Source organism: Miniopterus natalensis, chromosome 1 (assembly GCF_054644295.1).
Source record: "Miniopterus natalensis isolate mMinNat1 chromosome 1, mMinNat1.hap1, whole genome shotgun sequence".
Taxonomy (NCBI): Eukaryota; Metazoa; Chordata; class Mammalia; order Chiroptera; family Miniopteridae; genus Miniopterus; species Miniopterus natalensis.
The window spans coordinates 23,423,991-23,432,002 of NC_142081.1; positions in this window are offsets into that span (position 1 = coordinate 23,423,991).

Consider the following 8,012-nt stretch of genomic DNA (forward strand, 5'->3'; position numbering starts at 1 on the left):
TGTGGAACCGTGTTGCGGCCCAGGGGCGCCGGAGCACCGCGCTTCAGCGCGCGGGGCGCTGTGCTCCAGAAGCCCCGGGCGCGGCGCCCCTGGCGCAGGCAGCCGCGCGGCGTGAGTCACGGCTTCAGAGACGGAACACACCTGTTCCTGTGGGTCATCGGGCTCGGCGTGCAGACGTTCAGGTTTCCATTTACAGGACGCTGCCGTGCCCCTTCCCAGGATGTCACTTCTTACATTCATTCGTTCTTCGGTCAGCCCTGAGTGCGGGCTGTTTGCGGGGATTTGTTGAGACCACCGCGCAGTGAAAGATAGGCGAGTGACTGGCCTGCTCTCAAGTTAACTCCAGTCTCCTGAGGAGAGAGACACCACCCACCCTTAGAGCCACTCTACCAGATAAAGATGGGTAAGCCTTACCAGGGAGGAACAGCGAGTGCTGCGAAGCTCCAGTGAGGGGAGAGAGAGGTGGCTTTTTAAGGAGCGGTGGATCAGAAGGCTTTATGGAGGAAATGGCATTGGAGGGCTCTGAAAGGTGGGTAGTAGAATTTGGGCATGAGTTAGCAGAAGGCTGAGCAGAAGACATATCAGCCAGAGTGAGGAAATAGAGCAGAAGTTATGATGTTTGAAATCTAGAGTGTGTTTAGGGCAGACTGGTTTGATTTTGTGACTTAAACAGAAAGGATTCTGTTAAATTATAGAGGCATATGAGTGAAGAATGTGGATTTTACTTTGTACGCAATGGACAAACCTGACCTTTTTAAAGTACTTCCCCCCACTCCTTTATGATGCTAAGTAATGTGTGTGTGTGTGTGTGTGTGTGTGTGTGTGTGTGTGTGTGTGTATTCTAAAGCATTGGTTTTCAAAGTGTGGTTTCCACACCTGCAGCATCAGTGTCACCTGGAAATCTGTTAGAAATGCACATTTAGGGTCCTGCTCCAGCTCTATTAAAATAGGAAAATCTAGGGTTTGGAGTCCAGCGCCTGTCCTTTAACAACCCTCTGGTAGGTTCAGATGCACACAGAAGTTTGAGAAACCACGCTCCAAAACCCTGCTAGTCAAAGTGTAGCCCTTGGGCCAGTAGCATCAGCACCACCCTGTTAGAGATGCAGAATCTGTAAAATCCCAGACCTGCTGATCCAGAATCTGCATTTTTAACAAGATCACCACGTGATTCCTACGCCTATTTGAGTGTGAGAAGCACCACTCTAAAGGATTTGCGAACTACAGGAGCAGATGAAACTCCCAACCCTACACTGTCACTCAGATATATTCTTTGTTAATAATTTTGATGTAATCCCTACAGGTGGTTTTCTATACATCTATATTTGTACCAAGTCCCCTTTTAACAAACATGAGTGGTATGAGACAATATATACAATTTCTTGCTCTTTATTACTTTATATTATATGTGACTAGTCTTTTAAGGCCTCATTAAAAAAAAAAAGTTTATATTGATTTCAGAGAGAGGAAGAGAGAAATAGAAACATCAGTGATGAGAGTCATCCATAAGCTGCCTCCTGCACGTCCTCTATTGGGGATCAAGCCCACAACCGGGACATGTGCCCTGACCTGGAACTGAACTGTGACCTCCTGGTTTACAGGGTGCGCCTCAACCACTGAGCCACACTGGCTGGGCTAAAGCCTCATTTTTAATGGTTTTATAATATTCATTTTATGTCTGGATTATAGTGGACTTAACCATTTTCCTATGGTCAGACAGATTGAGTCCAATTATTTGCTATTATATAGAATACTGAGATAATAAAAATAATAGATACCATTTTTATATAGTGCTTACTTTGTGCCAGGCACTGGGTTAAGCACTTTACATATAATAATTAATTTAATCCTCATAACAACCCAGTGAAATAGGCACTATTATTATCCCCATTTCCATACCGGCTCACAGAGACTTGCCCAGGGCCACACTACTAATATGCAGTAGGGCTGGGATTTAAATCCAAGTAATCTGCTTTCAGAATTTATACTCTTAACCATATTTATACTTAAGTGTTTGTCCTGTTTGTCCTTACAAAAAATTCTGGTGTCAGTTTTTAAAAATGTCTTGAAACATATTGTCAGTTTGCTTTTTGGAAAGGTGGTGGTTCCACCTGCAATGTACTAGTTTTGCAACATCCTTGCGAACATTGAGGGTTAAACTTTTAAAGAATATTTTCTAATTTAATAAATGAGAACTCTGTATTGAATGAGCTGCGAGCTCTTTAATTAGAGTAAACATACTTCACACGTGTAATTGTCATTTATATAGTGCTGAGGGCCTTTATTTGGACACACTCTTAATGTACTAAGTGATACCTTCTACATTCCAGTGCCTTATTTTTCTAAGTGCTTGAACATCTCTAATCTCATTTAATCCTCACCTTAGCCCCAGAGAAGGAAAATGATTGTCTCCTCACACAGTGTTTTCTGACCAGCGAGACGTCATATTTGTTCAGTGGTTAAGAGGCTTTGGGCTCAGATAGGTGTGGGCTGGAATTCTATCTTTGCCGCTTCTTGGGCAAGTTATTCAACTTCTGAAAGCTTCAAATTTTCTCACTCATTAAATGGGGATACTCCTCACTCCATAGAGTTGTTGTGAAGCACACTGTAAGGGCTGAACAGATAGGAAAGTTTAATCATTACTCATTAAATCCAGTCGTTACTGGATCCCATACAAATGTTATGGCAGCCCTGGCCGGTGTGGCTCAGTTGGCTGGAGTGTCATCCCATGCACTGAAGGGTTGCAGGTTTGATTCCCAATCAGGGCACATATCTAGGTTGCAGACTCTAGCCCCGGTCGGTTGTGTATGGGAGGCAACCAATTGATGTTTCTCTCTCACATTGATGTTTCTCTCTCTTTTCCTTTCTCCTGCTTTCTCTCTCTCCAAAAAGAAAATATCATTTAAAAAAGAACATATCCTCAGGTGAGGAATTAAAAAAGTTATGGTGCCCGGCGTGGCATGGCTCAGTGGTTGAGCATCGACCTAGGATCCAGGCGATCAGGGTTCGATTCCCGGTCAAGGCACGTGCCCGGGTTGAGGGCTCGATCCCCAGTCAGGGGCGTGCAGGAGGTAGCCGATCAATGACTCTCTCATCATTGATTCTTTCTATCTCTCTCTCTCCCTTTTCCTTCCTCTCTCTGAAGTCAATAAAGATATATTAAAAATAAATAAAAAAAATAAATTAAAAAGTTATGGCAGCCCGGCTGGTATGGCTCAGCGGTTGAGCATCTACCTAGGACCCAGGAGACTGCCGATCTATTCCTGGTCAAGGCACATGCCCGGGTTTCAGGCACGATCCCCAGTAGGGGGCGTGCAGGCGGCAGCCGATCAATGACTCATCACTGATGTTTCTCTCCCTCTCCCTTCCTCTCTTGGAAATCAATAAAAATAAAAATAATAAATAAATTAAAAAGTTATGGCAGACTCTAGTTAATTCATATTTTCTGACCCTTGGCCTTTTTTACTTTAAGGTAAAGAGAAGACACTGGGGGTTGGGTACTCTAGTTTTTATCATTAACTTCTTACTCAGGTAGGAATAGTTACTGAAGGCAAATATTAGATGAAGATCCATACGTGGGATTTGGCCACTGTCAGAAATAAGACATGGGTCATGACGATTATAACTGTTTAAAGGTGAGAAATACTGATGTGCCAAGTTGCTTTTTGTTTTCCTGCTCTGACCTGGCTTAATGGTACAGTATCTCATGCTTAGATTTGGGGTTTCAGGATAGGGCTGCAAGAGACATGTAATCTATGTGGTTCTCTCCTGTGTATGAAACACAGCTCAACATGAGAGCTTAATACTAGCTTGGATGAAAGAGAGCATGAGCGAGGAAGGGAGGGAATATTATGGGCGGCGGGATGGAGTGAGAGGAGACTTACTATGCCCATCTGTCTTGCTCAGCAGAGCTGTGTGTGTATGTCTAGAACTGTTTTGTTTGCTTGTCTTTAGTATGTTTCTGTCTCTTTCTGAGCCACTCATTGGTAAATGTGTGCTGGTTTCTCAAAAATTGTTTTCTCCTTGTAATTAAATAGGTGCCAAAGAGAATTTCTCAAATATCCTGTCATTAACTATTGACCATATGCAGAGTACTATTTTTGAAAGTGAGCAAAGATCCAAATGACAGACAATTTGAGCATGGATTTAGGATTCAGAAACTTACTGCTTCTCAAACTTTACCAGACATGTGAATCCCTATCTTATTAAATGCAATTTCCTGATTCCATTAATCTAGGGTGGGGCTCAAGATTGTGCATTTCTTTCTTTTTTTTAAGTATGTTTTTATTGATTTGAGAGAGAGAGATAGAAACATTGATGGGAGAAAATCAACATCAATCGGCTGCCTCCTGCAAGCCCCCTACTGGGGATGAAGCCCGGACCTGGAATCGAACCAGTGATCTCTTGGTGCATGGGTCAGTGCTCAACCACTAAGCCACACCAGCCAGATAGGAGTTGTTCTTTAGATTAGCCAGATTCCAGGAAATTAATCCGTCCACATTTAAAGGGCAGTGGTAGGAACCTGCAGGCAGCTTTCTCTTCCACTTCATGCAGCAGGAATAGGTATTCTAAGCCAGGGCCTCCTCTTAGGAGCTGGCCATCTTGTTTTCTCTTCCTCAAATGCATCACCAAGCATACTTTTTATTGCTTCCATTTCTGGTTCAAATGTGGCAGGACAGAGGGTAGGAAGATTTTGGTCTGTGGGGGGAAAGGGAGGCTCATGTGGGTCTTTACTGTAGGCTGCTTGCTCCAACCTTGTTTTTACAAGGGAACTCTGAACATAAAAACTGGGCATCTATTCAGGTGAAAATAGAGTAGTGTTTTGATTTCTTATCTGTTGATGGCCCCTGAATGTATTGCTTGCTTATGAACCTCACCAGGGAGAAAGATGATTAAGCCAGAGTAGGTTTCTAGGACTCATGATCCTTTGGCCCAATGTCAGCAAAACCTCTCCCTTCATTCATCATGGGCAAGCACTGGTTAGATCCCAATTAATCCATCCTATGAATGACCATACCATTAATGGGATAACTCATTACTGCTGAGTTGTGCTGGGAGATTTCTTAGAGAAGATATATGTGGAGCTATTTTGATGGAAAGAACTTGGTGCGGTATACAACAGAAGGCACAGTGCTCCTGCTGGCTTTATGGGTCTCAGGCTCTGTGTCTGCCCTGGGTCTGACCTTGTTTCTGCTTCTCTGAGTCTCTGCCTTTCTCACTGCCTACTGGTCTTAGCAGACTGAAGCCCCCTTCCTTTCTAAAATCCCTGTGGAGCTTGCATACCTCCTCAACAGATGGCATGTGCTTCTTTTTCTCTTCCTTCAGTTCAGTTTCTTAAGCATATGGGAAAGACATATATTTGAATCTCTTTTATACTAATCAAGCTGTTCAGGGTTTGGTCACATGCCAAACAAAACAAAGCTATTTTGAGGATGTTTTCCTAATTGCACTCAACTTCACATTTTACCTGAGAAAATTACAGAATTTCCATCACCAGTTTTTATCCCTACTCAATTTTCAATCATCCTTCTTTGGAAAAGTGGAAGATTTTTAACTATTTCATGCCCAGATTTAGCATTAGCCATATGAGGATAATGTGAGCTTCATATTTTCATTCATCCTACCATGTGGCCCCTCACCCCTACCCCAACAACAAATTTCTCTATAATTCCAGAATCCAGCTTAGTCTGGCCTTATTTAGAAAAATAAGGCCTCTCTGCTTATCTTTACACTCCTACTACTCAGCCTACTCGGCACTCCCCAACCTTCCCATCTCCAGTACCAATTGTAGCCCTCCATGGGGGCCACAATACCAGTTACCTACCACGATACCTTTCCCTATTCACGTGGTCCTGTCAATCCTGGTGTCTGAGCCCCCACCCCTCCACTTGCTAGAGTTATTCCAGTCTTGGCCAATCATATTATTCTGTCTCCCTACCCCACAGTAATTGGTTCAGGGAGGGGCACATGACTTAAATAGAGACTACGAGAAACTTCCATGAGATTTATATATGGACATTGGGAGAGAAAAATTCTTTAAGTTGGGAGGATTTGAGGTGAAGACTATCAGGGGCTGTCTTGCTTACCACCTGGAGAAGGCCTATCTGAAAAATGAAGTTGAACAGAGGCAGAAAGGATATGAGGGTGACAGTGCTCCGATAGTATCACTGAAGTTCTTAGGTCCAGCAGTTTTTAATGCCAGCTACACTTCCTAGTATGTGAATGAATGAATTTCCTTTTATATTTGAGCTAGTTTGAGTTCTCATTTACAACTGAAAATCTATTGACTTACGGATTTCTTCTCAGGTATTTACTCTCTTCACTCTCCACTTCCTGCCACCTCGGTTTGGCTGATGTTAGCTGGTAGCTATAGCCATGCCTCCTGCCTAGAAAACATGCATTTTTCAATTTCTTTTACACTCATTAAAAAATAGTTTACTTGCCCTGGCCAGATGGCTCAGTTGGTTGGAGCATTCTCCCATACACCAAAAAGTTGCAGGTTCGATCCCCAGTCAGGGCACATACCTAGGTTGTGGGTTCGATCCCTGATCGGAAGGTGCATATCCCAGTTGGGGCAAGTACGGGAGGCAACCGATCAATGTTTCTCTCTTTCTCTCCCCCTTCCTATCTCTAAAAATCGATAAAACATATTCTCTGGTGAGGATTTAAAAAAGTTTACTTATTAATTTATTCTTAACCTTGTATTATGAAAAAATTTAAACAGACACAAAAGAAAGAACACAACAAATCTTCAAGAACTCATCACCCAGCCAACAGAAACAATTAGCAGCAACCAGTATTATTGCCATATGTTCAGTTTTCCGCATGTGCTATATTCTCTCTTAGATTTCTGTGCCTCTGGACTCGCTCTTCCCTGTGTGTTTCATCATTCTGTATTTATTTGCTTGCTCTTAGAACATTGGGCCTTTCAGCCAAAGTCACCCAAATTTGCTTCAAGATTTAGCATAAGTGTTGCCTCCACTGTGAACCCTTATTGACCTCTATTCACAAGTTTGGTGTCCCTTCTGCTGTGTTCTGGTAGCTTCTTTTACATACTTTTATATTACCATAACACTTATTCATTCAACAAACATATACTGAAAATTTTCACCGTTTCAGGCCTTAGAGATCTATCCATGAGCAAAACAGGCTAAAGTCGTCACCTTCATGGAGTGGAGGGAGACTAACAATAAACGTCATAAATAAATTATACAGAATGTTAGAATGTGATAAGGGCAACAAAAAAGGGGAGTTTAAGGGGTATTGGGCATGTGTGTGTGTCTTCAAATTTTAAATAAGGAAAATTAGGTAGGCCATACTTATTATACTGCAGGATGGTTATCTGCGTATTTTTCTGTCTCTACAACTGGACTACAGCTCCTTGAAAGCAGGGATTGTGTCTTATTCTTTTCATAGCCCCAGCACCTACTATAGTAGTAAGCACTTTGTAATGATTGTGGAATCAATGGGATAAATAGAAGGATATAAGATACCAACTTGAAAGACTTTTTGTGTCAAGGAAGTTTTTTAAAAAACAATACATATTCATGGGGAAAAACCCAAATAGTGCTCTCTATAAAAGAGTATGATCATAAAAATTAAATTTTCATTCTAGCCCTGTTCTCAGATCTCCAAAATCCTTCATAACAGCATCCACTCTTACTTGTTTCTTATGCATCACCCCAGAGGTTATCTATCATCTATCTATCTATCTATCTATCTATCTATCTATCTATCTATCTATCTATCTATCTATCTATCTATCATCTATCTGTCTATCATCATCTTCAATTGTAAGTACTATCTTGAAAATCACTGTATTTCTGTATATAAAGAACTGCCGCATTTTAAAATATAGCTATATGGTATTTATACGAATATATCAGAATATATTTCAACAGGTTTCAGTTGATAGATAGTTTAGTAGTAATGAAGATGTTTTGGTGAGTCACTCCATTAGTTGCGAAGTCAGACTGCACTGTGAATTTGGGGATCACATTTTTCATGCCGAACTA